Source organism: Plecotus auritus (assembly GCF_963455305.1).
Source record: "Plecotus auritus genome assembly, chromosome: 6".
In the NCBI taxonomy this organism is placed as follows: domain Eukaryota; kingdom Metazoa; phylum Chordata; class Mammalia; order Chiroptera; family Vespertilionidae; genus Plecotus; species Plecotus auritus.
In genome coordinates, this window is record NC_137773.1 from 144,137,719 (window position 1) to 144,154,108 (window position 16,390).

The 16,390-nt window shown below is 52.8% G+C and overlaps 1 protein-coding gene across 2 annotated transcripts in view; it reads right to left on the minus strand.

Annotated features, from left to right (window-relative positions):
* Positions 1–14,692, minus strand: part of SLC6A6 (solute carrier family 6 member 6) — an 81,723-nt gene extending 67,031 nt beyond the window's left edge. The window contains exons 1-2 of one of the 2 annotated variants that reach the window (XM_080672370.1): positions 14,383–14,692; positions 1,476–1,512 (exon numbers count right to left, since the gene is read on the minus strand). The gene's annotated coding sequence lies outside the window, so the exon portion shown is untranslated. The remainder of the gene's footprint in view (positions 1–1,475; positions 1,513–14,382) is intronic. The other variant, XM_080672371.1, reaches the window with a different exon arrangement.
* Positions 14,693–16,390: the final 1,698 nt, after the last annotated feature.

Here is a 16,390-nt window from a genome sequence, read left to right on the forward strand (position 1 = left end):
ATTCTCCTGACATGTGAGTGTGCAGGAGCGCCTCAGCACCCCAGCTTCTCCTGACAGGTTCCCTGACAGGGTCTTTGGGCCTTTTCTCCTAGTCCTGGCTTCCTAGGTCACCCCAAATCAACCACATCCCAACTCTGGACCAGTGGGAGCTTGGTGAGGGCCATTACCTCCCCTTCCCTCCCATGCCCACCCCCGCCAGGAGAAATTGCTGCCAGGAAGCCAGGATTTTCCAATTCCAGAGCAGAATCGACTAGTGGGTCATGAAATCAACCTAGAGAGTCAGGGCCATCGTTTTTCTACAAGAAACTAGGAGAGAGCAGAGCCCCGAAGACGGTGAGGACATGAGTTATTATTTTTGAAACTGTGGTTTCAGTTTCATGCGTGTGTACGTGTGTGAGCACATGCGGCATCCTGTCGTAAAATGTATTTCTTATTGACTGTCACAGCTACAAGACTCTGAAAGCCCCGACAGCAAGATCGTTTTACATCGAGGCAAATAAGGCATCTGCAGAAAAGCGAATGAGTCAGGTTCCTGCCCCATTAACCCCCTTTAGAAACAGTGTCGTGATCCTGAACAAGGAGGGTGGGGGAGCTTCTGTACATGCCAGGATACGATCAGCAAAAGCTAGATGTCCTTAAGGTCTGTAGATTAGATAACAGAACTGTGTCAGTATTAAACGCCCTGGGTTGATAATTATGTGTGCTTACATAAAAGAACGCATGGCCTTGTTCTTACGAAACACATGCTGAAGCGTTAGTTAGGGGTAAAGGGGCATCTTGACTGTAAAACCCCCAATGATTCAGCAGAGAGAGAGAGAGAGAGAGAGAGAGAGAGAGAGAGAATATTAAAGGGACTATTTTTATACCATAGAGAGAAAAAGATGAAGCCAAAGTGGCACATGTTGACAATAGGAAAATCTAAGTGAAGGGTATATGGGAATTCACGGTAATATTCTTGCAACTTTTCTGAAGGGTTTCAATTTTTTTAAAATAAAAAGTTTAATGAAGAGAAAATTGGGATTAGCAGCTCCGATTCCTGGAGCATCCTGTCTATGCCGGCAGCCAAGTGGATCACCCTTTCACACGAGTCCGACCCCAATCCTCAGAATCAGCTCAGCGAGGACCCCTCGCTCGGTGCACCCGCAGGCCCAGTGCTCGGCCATGACACTCTTTGCAGCACCCCAAGACAGATCCCTGCTCGGTGGCAAAGCCAGGAGGGAAACCAGGCCAGGACTCCAAAATCAGTGCTTGGTGCATTTGCAGGGCTGCCTCCCTGGCACAGGCTGGCATAGGTAGCCAACCCGGGCTATGGACCTGCCACCCAGAGGTGACAACATGTGGATAAAGTCCCATGGCCCGGGTCTGTCTCCTCCTCTCAGAGCCTGGAGGAAACACCAAGCTCCTAGGCACCACACCTCGGGTCACTGCCGAGTTGGTGAAACCCATTGCCGTGGAGAGAGTTCAATGCCACTTACGTTTGGAGGCTCCTCAGAAAGGGCTGCTGTTCTGGACCTATCACAATGAGAGGAAGCAAAGAAGGAAAGATCTGGTCAGATTGTGACTTGTGACTATACACAGGACTCAGTCTTTTTCCACGTGTGACCACGCAACTCACACACGCTAGGAAGGGCCCCCACCAACACGCAGTGGGGACAGAAAACGGGGGTGCTGAGGCCCTCCTGCACACTCACATGCTCACACACAGACACACTTGCTCACACACCCCTCTCCTGGATGCAGTGTCCCTGAAACTGTCCGCAGGTAGCCTGTGCTGGGAGGAGCAGATGGCCCAGCCCAGCGTTGGGAGGAGATGGTTCTTCTTGCTGCCTAAGCTGCCCCACCCTCCAGCCCCGACCCAAATGCCCACACTCCTGTGAGCACCCCACCAGCCCAGTCAGGTGCCCAGGTCTGGGACTGGCTGTTTGCTACAAGCAAGGGCACATGCCAAGGTTAGATAGATGAGCTGCAAGGCTCTGGGGACCCCAGATTCTTGGAAAATACTTATCAACTATTTAGAGGCTCTGAGATTCATGTGCCAAGAAAATCTGTTGAACTTTGCTGAGCCAAGCAGTCCCCAAACGTGATTGACCACCAGCTGGAAGGCTCTCCTGGTTTGCTGGAATATAAAAGTGCAGAAATCCAGGAAATGGTTCCTTAACAACTAAGATCTTACATTTAAGTGGAAAGACAGAGGGCCTCCAGGCTGGGGGCTTCCCATTCTTCATGCGTTTGCAGCCCAACCCTTACATCCTCTTCCTCAGCCTCAGAAATGGTCCCAGAAGTCTAGAAAGCTCCCTGTCCCCCAGATTAGACAACCTCATTGCTATGTTAGGGCCCCCACAGTCAAGGCATTGAGAACACAGTGGTGAACAAGACAGCCGAGGTCCCATAGAGCCTGGAACCCATGGTAAAGGCCAACATGTGACAACGATGTCATGGAGCCTTTATTTTCTGGGTGGACAAATGTGAAGGCTGGGGTGGATTAGTAATATCTCCAACTCATGTGGGGGGGTGGAAGTGGCAATGTGTACCTTGCTTATCCTGGACAATATCAAGGGAAGAGGGACAAAGGGAAAGATGAAGGCGGCATGCTTAATGCACAATCACAAGAACAGCAGTGAGGGAACCGGAAGAAGGAGAGTGTAATTCCCTCTGGGGTTAGAGCCAGGGGTGGGCAAACTTTTTGACTCAAGGGCCACAACGGGTTCTTAAACTGGACCGGAGGGCCGGAACAAAAGCATGGATGGAGTGTTTGTGTGAACTAATATAAATTCAAAGTAAAGGAGCGGAGGGGAGAGCAAGAGAACCGGATAGAACAGCCGGATCCAGCCCGCGGGCCGTAGTTTGCCCACGGCTGGGTTAGACCTTAGCAGTTGCATGAAGCCAGCCCAGCTCAGAGAGGAGAATAAGAATGGCACTAAATCCCTATAGGGCTAGCGGACTGACAACCAGGCCCCTTCTTCTAGGGACAGCCCACATAAATCCCACCGGGAGATCCACACATGCCTGCTCTCAGTCTATGGAGTTTTGGGTGGGCTAACCCCACTTCCCACTTTCAGGGGTGGGCGTGAGAGCCAGGCCTAGTCCATCAGAGGGGCTGTCACAATTGGCTCAAGGACAGGCACATGACCAAGCCTGGACAATGACAGTGATGACAGGAGTTATGCTAAAAATATTGGGGAAAAAGAAGGCTCTTTCTAAGCTGAGATAGCTATGGGACAGGGGACACCCTGCAGCTGGGAACACCCCAAGGAGAATGGAACCAACAGAGGAGGGATATGGAGCCCAGAAATGGAGAGAAAGGAGTCCCAATAACAGCTCACAACACCTGGATCCAGCCATGCCTGAAGCATGACCCTGGGGCTTTCAGGTAAAGGAGCCAGTAAATGTGTGTGTTTTTGTTGTCCTATCTAATAAAAGAGTAATATGCAAATTAACCATCACTCTGCTACAACCACAAGCCACGCCCACAAGCCACGCCCACAAGCCAATCAGGAGCAAATATGCAAATAAACCCAACCAAGATGGCTACAGCCACAGAGAGCAGGAGGGAGGCTTGGGTTTCCCCGGTGATGGAAGAAGCCAAGCTTTCCGCCTGCCCTTGCCGGCCTAGGCCTCCACTCAAGGCTACAAAGTTTCAATCATAGAAGATACATAAACCCAAACAGAAATGGCGGCAGCCACAGAGCTGGAAAGAGCAGGAGGTTAGGGTTGCCCGTGGCGATGGAGGAAGCCAAGCTTTCCACACACCCTGGCCTGCCCAGGCCTCTGCTTAAGGCTACAAAGTTTCAATTATAGAAGATACATAAATCCCCCCAAAAATGGCTGCCACCACGGAGCAAGCAGAAGGCTTGGCTCCACTCCAGGCTACAAAGTTTCAATTGTAGAAGATAAATATACCCCAGATACCAGGGCCTCCACTTGGGTCGCCAGGGGGCGTGGCCGGCCTGCAAACCACCATAGGCCCCTCACCCAGGCCGCCCCACACTCCAAGAAAACCCCCACCCTGATCCAGGACACCCTTCAGGGCAAACCAGCTGGCCCCCACCCGTGCACCAGGCCTCTATCCTAGCTAATAAAAGAGTAATATGCAGATTGACCATCACTCCAACACACAAGATGGCTGCCCCCATGTGGTCAAAGATCCTGCCCCCATGTGGACACAAGATGGCCACAAGATGGCCAGCAGGGGAGGGCAGTTGGGAGGGACCAGGCCTGCAAGGGAGGGCAGTTGTGGGCGATCAGGCCAGCAGGGGAGGGCAGTTGGGAGGGACCAGACCTGCAAGGGAGGGCAGTTGGGGGCGATCAAGCCTGCAGGGGAGGGCAGTTAGGGGTGACCAAGCCGGCAGAGGAGGGAAGTTGGGGGTGACCGGGCCTGCAGGAAAAGGCAGTTGGGAGGGACCCAGGCTTGCAGGGGAGAGAAGTTGGGGGAGACCAGGCCTGCAGGGGAGGGCAGTTAGGGGTGACCAGGCCTGCAGGAGAGGGCAGTTGCGGGGGACCCAGGCCTGCAGGGGAGAGCAGTTGGGGGTGACCAGGCCTGCAGGGGAGGGCAGTTAGGGGTGACCAGGCCTGCAGGGGAGGGCAGTTAGGGGCAAACAGGCTGGCAGGGGAGCAGTTAGGCATCAATCAGGCTGGCAGGGGAGTGATTAGGGGGTGATCAGGCTGGCAGGCAGAAGCGGTTAGGGGCAATCAGGAAGGCAGGCAGACGAGCAATTGGGAGCCAGCAGTCCTGGATTGTGAGAGGGATGTCCAACTGCCCGTTTAGGCCCGATCCTACTGAGATCTGGCCTAAAAGGGCAGTCGGACATCCCTCGAGGGGTCCCAGATTGGAGAGAGTGCAGGCTGGGCTGAGGGACACCCCCCTCCCCCGTGCACAAATTTCGTGCACCGGGCCTCTAGTTGTTTTATAAGTTAGTTTGAACTGATTTCTGCCACTTGCAACCCTAAGAATGGAGACCTATGCCCTGCTTTGAATGTGCTGGGTAATTTCATGCATGCCTCCTTCTCTGACACTCAGGGCATCAGAAAAGTGGGGTACAGATGGAATGACATCTGAGGTCCCCCTACAGCGGTGTTACTCTAGCTACCAAGAGAGCCTATTGCGAAGGTTAGGACTGCATACGTACCTTCCCCATGCCAGAGAAAACAGCCCTTCTCAGAGCTAGGCCTGGAGGGCTTGTTAAAACAGAGCTGGGCCCACCCAGGTGTGAGTTAGCATTCTAACAAGCTCCCAGGTGATGATGACTGCTGGTCCAGTGACCACATTTTGGGACCTAGATTCTAAATCTATTCTACTCTTCTTGGTAGCCTGGGGCAGGTCCCAGTGCAAAATAAAGGCCCAGCCGGGCAGGAGACCAAGGTCGCTCAGTCTTCAAAGCAGACCCCCAATTAAGGAAAGTGCCTGTGTGGTTTGAGGATGAGCCAGTCCTTAAACAACGAAAGTACCAGGTCCCAGCTGACGACCATTCCATTGCCCATCCTTCTGGCCAGCCCTCCACCCTGACGTTTATCTAAGTATTGGGGAAGCTGTAAGGGACATGGAGCCTCCTTGGGCTCAGCAGGCTCTTCCAGGAGCTGTGAGCATCCCCCAGCGGCTCTCGGCACCAGGCAGCCTGCCAGCACCAAATCCCGCTGCGGGCCTGGGCCTGACACACTGCCTGGGCTGCCTGCTGTCAGCACGGCCTGGCGGGCCCTGGGCTCTCCCTGATTTACATCCGACTTGGCTGCCTTTAAAAGCCTCCTGTGGCTTTTGGACCAGGGACACTGTTCAGTAGAAAAGGGCTTCCCCACCAGCATCCTTTCCAAGGTGGCACTGGCCCAGAGGGTCTGGCCTGGCTCAGCTGCCTCCCAGCTGTGTGACCTTGGGCGAGTTACCTGCTCACTCTGGGGCCCCAGCTTTTCATGTGCATAATGGGAATAACGGTATCTTTTGTGGTGATTAGAGAAATGATGCCTACAAGGCTCTGAGCCTGGTCTTCAGAGGCAGCGGGGACCCCACAGCTGTGACTTAGCTCCTTGACTCAGAGCGGTCCCAGACCAGCAGCACTGGTGTCGCCTGGGAGCTGGTTAGCAATGCAGAATCTCAGGTTCCATCTTAGTCCTTCTGCATGAAAAGGAGCATTTTAACAAGATCCCAGGTGAGGTCTACAGCTTCTAAGTCTGAGGGGCCCAGGTATGTTATTATTGTGGTTGCAGCACCCCAAGACAGAGCCAGGCCAGGGGTAGGGCTGGGGGCGGCAGGCAGGTGTCAGAGGTGATGAAATGCTGAGGGAACAAAAATTCTCCGATGTCTCTCAGCCTCCCCTGAACCCTGTGATGGCTCAGAGAGGGGAAGAGACAAGGGCGAGGTGTGCCCTACAATGAGACTTAGTGAGTAGGTTCTGATCACAGGACTCAACCAAGGTAACAAAATTTACTAAAAACATTCCAGGTCCCAGATTTGGGGCTTTCGGCAGAGTCTGGCTGCCTCTGTTCCTCTCCACAAAAGGCTGAACCTTTCGCATGCAAGGGGGCAAGTTTAATGGCCCTCTGCCTGGAGTGAGCTGCCCCGAACTCCCAGCAGAGATTGGCAAAGGGGCTGCCCTGGAAGGTTTGTGCCACAGCCTTGGGGGAGGAGTGTGGAGCCACCTGGATTTCCCAGCTCTAGCCTTGAACTGCCCTAGGAAAGTGCTAAGGGTCCCCTTCGAGGGCTGTGAATGGAAAGGCTACTGAGCTGAAGTTCCTGAATCACTTCCCCTCCACTTCCACTGGGATCCACCTGCAACACACTGCCATACCTGCCATACCTGCCATTCCTCCAGGGCCAGAGCCAGCACACTGCAGGATGGGGGAGGGCGCTGGTCACAGAAACCAGATGACCAGATGCAGATGCAAAAACATCCCATGCTGAAAAATATTGGCTCAAATTGATAAAACTCTGTGTTGACAGCACAGAACAGACCTGTGGACAAGAGCTGCCTCTGGAAGACCATGCTGTCATGATCGGCACCGTTTTTTTCAGGCCTGGAACGCTAATCCTTTTAAAACAACCCACACCTTCCACTGGTGAGAAGTGGAAGACAGAAACGAATTCTGCTCAGTACCATTGGAGAGAGGCTGGCAGGTTTGGGCGGGGGAGAGGGTGTTCTTTTTCTTTTTGAAGGTCTGCTCTAATCTATATTCTTCTACCAAAGGTAGAAGAAACCCCACCTTCTTCCCCAAGGAAATGTGTTTTACTAAAAGCCCGTGCCACAGCTCTGCTCAGAGCATTTCGAACTCCAGGCCCCAAATCGGGAGGGTCCTTTCAGAGGAGGACTAAGACACCTTGAAAACCTACAGGATGACAATAGCATCCTTAAAGGGACCTAACCAGAGCAGCACCCCACACAGTGATGACAGGTGCTCCCCAACAGAGAAAAGAAAGGGTGTTTCCCCCTTTTACTCAGCAGGTAATTTCCCCAAAACACGAAGATTCCTTACAAATTAGTAGTGAGGACCAGAGAAGGGAAAGGACTCGCCTTGATCACACCACAAGCCAGCAGCCAAGGCCCCCCAAACCCTGGAGTCCCGGAGTCCCTGTGATAAATCATTAAATTATTTTGTGCTCAGCTCTATGTGGGCATGATTTGGTCTGTCTTGGTGACCTGCCACATCGCCAGGGCCTAGAACAAATAAATATTTGTTGCATGGGTGCACAGCGATGGGTGCATTGCATTTCCAAGCCTGGACCCACTCAGATGTTTAAACTACAGGCTCTCGTTTCAGGGTTCAGGGAATCAGAGGGATTTTGTGTGTGTGAGTGTGTGCTGAGGACCCCCTGACACCAGGCCCTATGCTGGAGCATCCTCCCCCCACCCCCGGCCTGTCCCCACAAGTGCCATGGATAGATTAAAGACAAGACCACAGAGACCTGAACTCCGCCTTACAGGGGGCTCAGAGCAGGGTGAAGCTGTAACCTTTTTGAGTGCTTACTATGTGTCAGGCATCGTTAAGGGTTCGAGAAAAGCTTCATGAAGTAGGTGGCAGTACAGAGAGATGCCCAGGAGGCATGGAGGCTGGTGAGGAGGCCACTGTCTTGAGCTGTGGTTACAGTTACCCAGAGATGAGATACCAGGTGCCGTCTGGTAACAGAATGAATGTCCTTGACTTCATGGGCTGAGTGCCCCATGAGGGCTGAGCCATCATCATCTCCGGGTGCCGATCGGCAGAGCCTTCCACACCAGCCCCTTCCGGTGCCCTCCACCCACTAAGCAGGTCTCTGCTGATGCCCACCAGCCAGCTTCACCCCTCCACCCCCAACCAGGCAGCGGGCAGCCTGGCCCACAGAGTTAAGGTCTTTCTGCTGGAAAGGGGATGGTGAAACATGGCACGAATTCACTCATCACTTTTATTTTGTGCAAAGAAAAGCCATGGGATAGGTGGAACTCTCCGAGCTGGTTGGGATGACCCTGCGGCGATGTGACCCAAGACGCCACTTAATGGGGGGAGGCTGAAGCTCAGAGGAGCCAAGGAGGACCCAAGGTGAGCAGAACCAGAACTCAGCTCTCCTGCCCTTCAGCCCAAGCCTGCTCAGACACCTATTGGCCCTGTCACAGCTGCCTCAATTCTACTCCACAGTGGCCAGAGCTGCCCACCAGGAGCCAGGCTCCATGCTCCTCCCCACGCAGGTGTGCCTGCTTTCCAGGAACCCCCATCCCAGCTTCTGTAGGTGTCTCCAGAGCAGCCAAGCGCTAAGGAATCTTTCAGATCTTTATGGCTTTGCGCCCTCTTACCCCCTTTCCCATTTCGTGCGATAAGATCAGGATCTGAGAGTCTTGGCAATAGCCATTGAAAGTTTGAGAATGAAAGTTTGAGACTGAGATAAAACAGCCCTCAAATTCACCTGTTTTACATAATCACGGAGAGGCAGGTGGGGCTGGGGAAGAACCACAGGTTTGTGAACAATGGGTCTTTTGATGGCCCATCTTTCAGAGTTGATCTATGTCTCATTCAGACTCAGTCTCCTCATCCCTGAAGTGGGTGGACAGGGAAGGTTAACTCCGTAATCCGAAAGTCCCCATACTCCCCAGCCAAATGGCCCACCCTCCCTCAAAACTTCCCAGGCATTCCTTGACATAAACTGTTCATTAACTCTTCTTGATAGAGATCTCCTCCCTCCCACGAGGCTGTGAGCTACTTGAGCACCGGGGCTGTTTGGTTTATTTAACCCTGTCCCCCTGGCCATGGCACTATGCCTGGCACCCAGTATGTGCTCAGTAAACATTAGAACACATGGGCTCTGGTTCCAGCACTCCTCCCCATTTCCAAGCTGTGTGAGCTGGGGCCAGTCATTTCTCTGAGACTGGAAGAACTCGTCCAAAAGATGGAGATACGAACCCCAAGTCAGGTACAGGGCTTAAAATGCAGCCAGGGTGATAAGGCAGAGTGTGTGCTCAGTAAGTATCGGTTCCTTCCCACCTGAGAATGCTGAATGGCCTCGGGTGGCTTCAATGCCCACCATCAGGGCAAGTTCAAAGTCACTGGGTGGGAGCATTTCATTCACTGAGGTGGTGGCACTTGGGATGATTAAGACAGGCCAGTCTAGGTCAGTGATTCCCAAATGCTCACTAGCTGTTCAGAATAGCCTGGCAGATCTGTATGTTCTGAAAAGCAGTGTTTCTACAATGGTTTGTTGTTTGACTAGAGTACGTGGCAGAACCAAGAACAGCACGATGCCATTTTCGAAACAAAACAAAACCACATCTATCTTAAATCCTAAATAATACAGATTCTAAATAACATTAGATAGAAGAGGCAATGAATACTGATCTAGAAAGTAATAAAAAGGAGCATATGTCCATGTAGACATCTGAGGGATACAGTTAAAGCTGTAGGAAGAGGAAAATGTATAACCTGAAAGGCCTTGATATAAAAAGAGAAATAGATAATAGATTGTCAGTCAGATGTATTAATATCTTTAAGGATCACTTTGAGCTTACACAGTTTTGTTAAGGTAATATGTTTTATAATTAAAAGAGATTCCTTTGACAGTTTCCCACTCCTAGAAAAATGAAAATATATATCCACAAAAAGACTTGTACATCAATGATCATAGAAGCTTTATTCCAAATTGCCCCAAACTGAAAACACCCCAAATGTCAACAAGAGAATGGATAAATAAACTGGTGCATCCATACAACGAAATACTACTCAGCGATAAAAGGAATGAACTACTGATACACACTGAACAGCATGGCTGGATCTCAAAAACATCAGGCAGAAAGAATCCAGACACAAAAGAGTCTATGCCATTCAAGGCCATTCTAGGCTTATGTATGGTGATAGAAATCAAAACTGGTTCCCTTTGGGAGGGAAGGGCACAGATAACTTTCCAGGGGAACTGGAAATGCTTGGTATCTTGATCTGGGTGGTGGTTACACAGGTGTAACCATCTGTGTAATTTGCCAAAACTCATCAAACTGTAAGAAAATTTTTGCATTTCACTGCATGTAAATTATATCTCAACTTAAAAAAAAATTGTTTAAATCACGAGAAATTTTTTTAAAATATAGATTCCCAGGATCCACCCTCAGAGATTTTGATTCAGTATCCAGGCTGGGCCTAGAAATATGCATTTGTGAAAAGTAATTCAGGTAATTCTGATACATGACTAGAATTATCACTGCTGGCCCCTGTCCCCTACAGCTCCATCCCCCACTTTTTATTGTTTTGAGTGATTTGTGTGTTGGTTTTTACAAGAGAGCTGGTTGATCACCAAGCTTTAGAAACATAGCCATTTTCATTCTCTCTGCCCTCCCACCACCCCTAAACCCTGCCCCTCAACTTGGGTTTCCAAATGAAGCCTCTGACCAGGTGAGATGAGAAGGGAAACCCCAAAACCCCGTCTAGGATAGACATACTTCACCCTAAAGAGGCCAGGGCTGCACGCTCCCAGGGAGGTCTAAGCCAGTAAGTTAATGGCCTGTGTACCTGTTAAACAGCATGTCCAGGCCTTCACCCTGTGTTTACAAAAAGAGCTCAGGGCAAAATTCACTGGCATAGAAAATGCTTTGTGCCCTGACCAACAATTCCTGGGCCATCCTTGTTTTTCTACACCTCAGCCTAATTCCTCACTCACCATCAGGGGTCTCCCAGGCTCGGGGGTTTAAGTGGCATCTCTACTGCTGTCCCTAAACCCAATCTGATGCCATTTCTATCTCAGCGGCTCTCAGAATAAAGGCCAAGCCCTTTACCTAGCACTCAAGGCCCTCCACCAGTTCTTCTCTCCAGCTAGGTCCCTGAGACCTAGGTCCCTAGGTCTCACCTACTGTGCCCTCTGCCGGTTAACACTAGCCCATCCTGTTCCTCCATTCTGATGCCAACTCCAAAATCACCTCCTCTAAGAAACTGAAGTTCCACCTGCCTACAACCCTGCCATCAATGCACACTGAGTCCTCACTGCCCCCCATAGTCAGAGCAGCTGCCACACTGTCCTTTCTCCATCCCCCCGCCGCCCTCCCCGCCATGAGCTCCTCGAAAGCCAATGCCTCACCAGAACTAACCTTAGCAAGGCTTATTAACCAACTAAATGAGACGCATTCAAAAAGAGCTCTCATTCACATTTGAAGGCCACTGAGCATTTCCACATCCACAGCTCCTCCCCAGATCCCATTAATTCACACAAACACTTGGGCCAAGGTAAATTGGCCAATGCAGAGGAGTGAGCTGTAGCTCCAAAGAATGAGTCTCACTTGTGACCTTTTGCAGAAATTGGGGATCAGCCTGCACCAACCGGGGTAACCCCGGGCCTCCAAAAACAGCCCTAATTCTCACCCAGACCCCCTCCAGCTGCAGCCAAGCTGCATTCCAGGGGCTCCTTATAATTTATTTTTCGGCTCTTTTCTATATACAGGAAAATGTTCAATGATCTAAGTGTCTTATTTTGGGACCTTTGGAAAGACTTTCAGGTAAGTACAGTTCCCAAGCCCTTTGACAGGTTGATAGGTGGAAAATTGGAGTTAGACAATGCCACCCATGGGGCCCAAACTGCGTAGGAAAAGTGGCAGGGCGCCCAGAGAAGGTACAGAGAAGGGGAAATGGATAACCAGGGACAGAATTGAGGTGCCAATGAGTTCCACACACTCACCTTCCAACCCTGAGGACTGGGGCACCTTTGACTCTTGTTTTCCCCAGTCCTGGCCCAATTTCAACTCCCCATGATATTAGTTCCTCAAACTCCAGAGCCAAAACTCACAGCTGGCCAAGGGAAGGCCTACTGTCCAGTCACCCTGCTGTCCTCAAGGTGGCTCTCAGTTTGCTCATCTGCAAAATAGGCACTACCCACCAGGGCCTCCCAACTCTGCAAGCAGATGTGACTCAATCACAGCAGGATGAGCTAAAAGAGAAGGGTCAGGGGAGGTTGACTAAAACTGTGTCACAGGTCAGTACAAGGGTATTCCTGAAGGGCAAACACTTGAGGGTGCACCTTAGCCTTATCACATACCACAGTGACCTGGGACCTTGTGGCACCTCTAATTAGCAGCTCTGAAGCCTGGCTCAGCTTTACAGCTTACCTCGGCTTATTCAGCCTCATCTCCCTCAATCCCCTCAAGGACACAGTGCGGCTGGCACTGATGTCCTTGCTGCCTTAGGCCCAGGGAATCACCCAAGGTCACAGGCCAACTAAGACAGTACTTGAACTCAGCTCCCTAGGGACAAGCTCCTGCCTTGCAGATTCTGCTTACCTCAGAACCATTCTACTCCATTTTACAGATGCGTTAACTGAGGCCCCAAAAAAGGTTGCCCAAGGTCAAGTGGGGGCTGAGCCAGGCCTAGGACCTCTAGTCACTTTACCAATCCCACCCTGTGGTGGGTACTCATCAGCCAGTGCCCTCAGGCTCCCTCTAAACCCCCTTTCCAACACCATCTTGATGAAATCTGTCCTTCCCCACTCCACCCCCATACCTCTTCATGCCCACCCCGCACTCCCTGAATGACTCCCTGGTTGAGAGGGAGGCAGGCGGTTGGTTGCTAAGTGCTCACCCGCGCTCTCTCTCATAAAAATAAACTCCTTCTGGCTAGGATACTCTGGATGAGATCCCCTCCCTTCCAGCCAAGAAAAAATTTAAAAGAAATTTTTTAAAAGATCTCCTCCATGACATTTATTTGAACGTCAGCAGTGCCGAAGCGTGGGCCAATTTACCAAAGTCCAAATGGAGCCACGGACCACTAAACCTCAAAATCTCAGCCTGAAGACCCTCCATTTAAGCCTCTGGGCTGTTACTGAGCTGATTTATGTCACCAGGCAGGAAATGGGGGCCCGGGCTGCCTCCCAAGCCTCTGGGGCTGGTCCTGGGGAAGGCCAAGATCTGGCAGAGGCCTGGCAGTGACCAAAATAGCCAGGCTGGTGGCCCCGCGGAGCACACACCTCCCTCTGGGTGCCCAGGAAGGCGGCCCACAGGTCCTCTCTCCAGTCCAGGCTAAAGCTTTGGGGCTGTGGATTCTCTGAGATTCTCTCTGGCTTCCCTAGTGGGAGCCATAGAACCTCCTGCCCCAAAGAGGAACCCCCAGAAGGAAGGGAAAAAGTCAAGAGGAGTGTCTTGCTGTCCCTGCCCATGGCCCTCTTGGCCTCCAGCTGTCCCTCAAGACGGCTGGACATTGGCACTGCCACCTGCGCGCCACACTCAGGCATTACCCTTGGAGCCAGGCCGCCCTATCACCTCTCCCCACTCAGTGCCTGCCCTGAAGAACCAGCTCCTCTGTTCAGCTCTCTAGAAACCAGAGACACTCCCTCAGGTACAGCAGAGGACACAGAAGTGCTGCAACCAGGGACCCAGAGACACAGCCACACTTGGGGACATACACGTGCACTGGCAGGTACTTGAAGACACAGTCACACACACACACACACACACAGGTTCTCACCCACCCTCCCGCGCGCACGCGCGCGCACACCCACACGTTCTCACAGACACACACCAGGACACACAAGTGCACACGTTAGAAGACACAACCACACTCAGGTATCACAGACACACCAGAATACACACACACACGCACACACAGCCCTGGACACAGAGAATAGCAGACATACATTGGGTCAAACGGCGCATGCTGCTGGGGACGTGGAGAAACAGCCACCCTCAGAAACACACACACACAGGGACGCGGAGATACATACAGACGCCCAGTGAGCCTGAGACGCCGACACACACACCTGCCGCCTGCACTAGAAGCCCGAGCCCTTTCGCCAGGGAAACAATAACAGCCCTGCCAGCAGGTCTGAGCAGGCGACCCTCCACACCTCCCTCGGTGGTGAAAGGGGCGCCAGAATGGGGGATACTGGGCGGGGAGGAGGTCGGGACTAAATAGAGCGCGGGGACCAGGTGGGGGCTCCGCGCGACCGGCTCCCTCTCCCGCGGGTACCTGGGGCGGCCGCGGCGCTGCACTCCCTTCCACTCGCCAGGGTCTGCCCGCCGGCTGGGTCTCTGGCCCGCGGGGTCCGCGCTCCGCGCTCCTCGGTGTGGCCGGGTGTCCGAGCTCGCAGTCCTCAGGGCTCGGCGACGGCAAGCGAGCCGGACTGCAACCAGGGCCCGAAGCTCGGCGCTGGCGGCGGCGCGAAGGAAGCAGTAATTTATAAGCGGCTTCTTCCTGACCTCGCGTGTCTGTTGTCTGAGCAGGCAGCTCTCAGCATCACCCATCCTGCTGGGTGGAAAAATACCAGCTTGGCCGGGCCGGGGGCGGGGCCGGGGGCGGGGCCGGGGCGGGGCCGCGGAGCCCTGCCCCTCCCCACATGCGGACACTCACATATGTACAGGCGCGCGCGCACGCACTCACACACACACACGCGCGCACACTCCACACGCGCACGCGCGCACGGGCTCGGACACACAAAGAGCCTGGGTTCGCCGAGCGCGCGCGCTCACACCGCGGGCGGTGGTCGAACACTCGGCCAGTTGCTTCGCCCATTACAGCGCATTTTTCAGGAAACCCTTACTCTACAACCCCTGGTGCCAAGTGGTACAGCCGGGCCTCAGCCCCTTCCTGCCAGAAGAGGCCCCCAACCTCGACTCTGTGCGGATCCTCGACTCGGTCCAGCCTCCGAACCCCAGCACTCGCTCATCCACCTGGCTCCTGGGAGGAGCCTGCGCTTCCGCGAGTGGCAAAGTCCAAACCACTCCACTGCGTCCTCCCGGGCGACCGTCCAGGTTCTCAGCCTTGATATGCTCCTTCAAGAAATGGACACAGCAGCCTTCCCTTGCTGCCTCCCCCAGGCATGAGGGCGACCTGAGATTGTGATGTGAAGCCGGCAAAGAACTCCAGGATGCCAGCTGGGTGATCTTGGGGTAGTGTTACTGGGGCTCTCTGTGCCTTGACTTCCTGATAGGTAAAATGGAAATAAAAATAGGAGAACTTATCTCCTCTGGGTGCTGTGAAGATCCGAGGTTAACAATGTAAAGCAATCAGAACAGCACCAGGCACTTAAGTGCCAAGCAAATGTCAGCTACTGTGACTATTTTTAAATGAAAATGGGGAATGTGCCATTATTCTTGTCCTTATTTGCATGAGCGGGTCCTCGGAGACCATTTTCCAAAACCAGGCCCTGGCTGAGCATGAGGGGGAAGTGCTGTGTGACTTCCAGCAAGGTCTTTTCCCTCTCCAAGCCGTTTTCTTCTCTCTCATTCCCTCTCTGCACTGGGAACTGTGTGGAGAGCTCCTGGATCCTTCCACCTTAGGCTGAGAATAAAGGAAAAAAATACCAAACAGGCCCTGCAAGACAACCATCCCCCACGTCAGACCTGGCCCAGCTGGAGCCCACTGCCTGGGGGAGCGCCATAGCAGCCTATTCCTGAGCAGCCGCAGAGATGGACCAGGGATACTGAATGGAGGAACTCCCGAGATGACACTGCCTTTCCCTGGCTTCCTCATTGGGGCCCCCTGCTGTCTGGCTCCATTTGGGCCTTCTGGCAGGCTACCCACACCAGCTCCAGCCAACCCAGACACTGGCCCCTCCTGGCACATACCCTCCCTTGCCTTCTTCTTGTGCCTTCCCTTCCCTTCTCTTCTGCCCCAAGGTGCCCCTTTCTCCAGGAAGCACCAGGAACCAGCAGTGTCTCCAGCAGCCCAGCAGCCCCAGGTGGCATCCACTTCCAGTCACCTCATCTCTCCTTTGAGTTCAGGGTACCTGCAACCCTTTTATCAGTAAGGAAACCAGAGCTGGAGAGGAAAAGCAATTTAGTCTCCACATTTCCTCCCTTCTGATGAAAGTGAGGTTCCTCCATGAATTGAAGGCGCAGACGCAGTCAGAAACTTCCCAGACTCTTTGTGCCTGCACCACTGCACACAGTGCAAAGTGGCAGGTCACATAGTGTGGAGTTGGGGTTGGAACCAGGAGGCTCTGACTAAACCACAGGGTTGAGGAGGATGGAGAGGG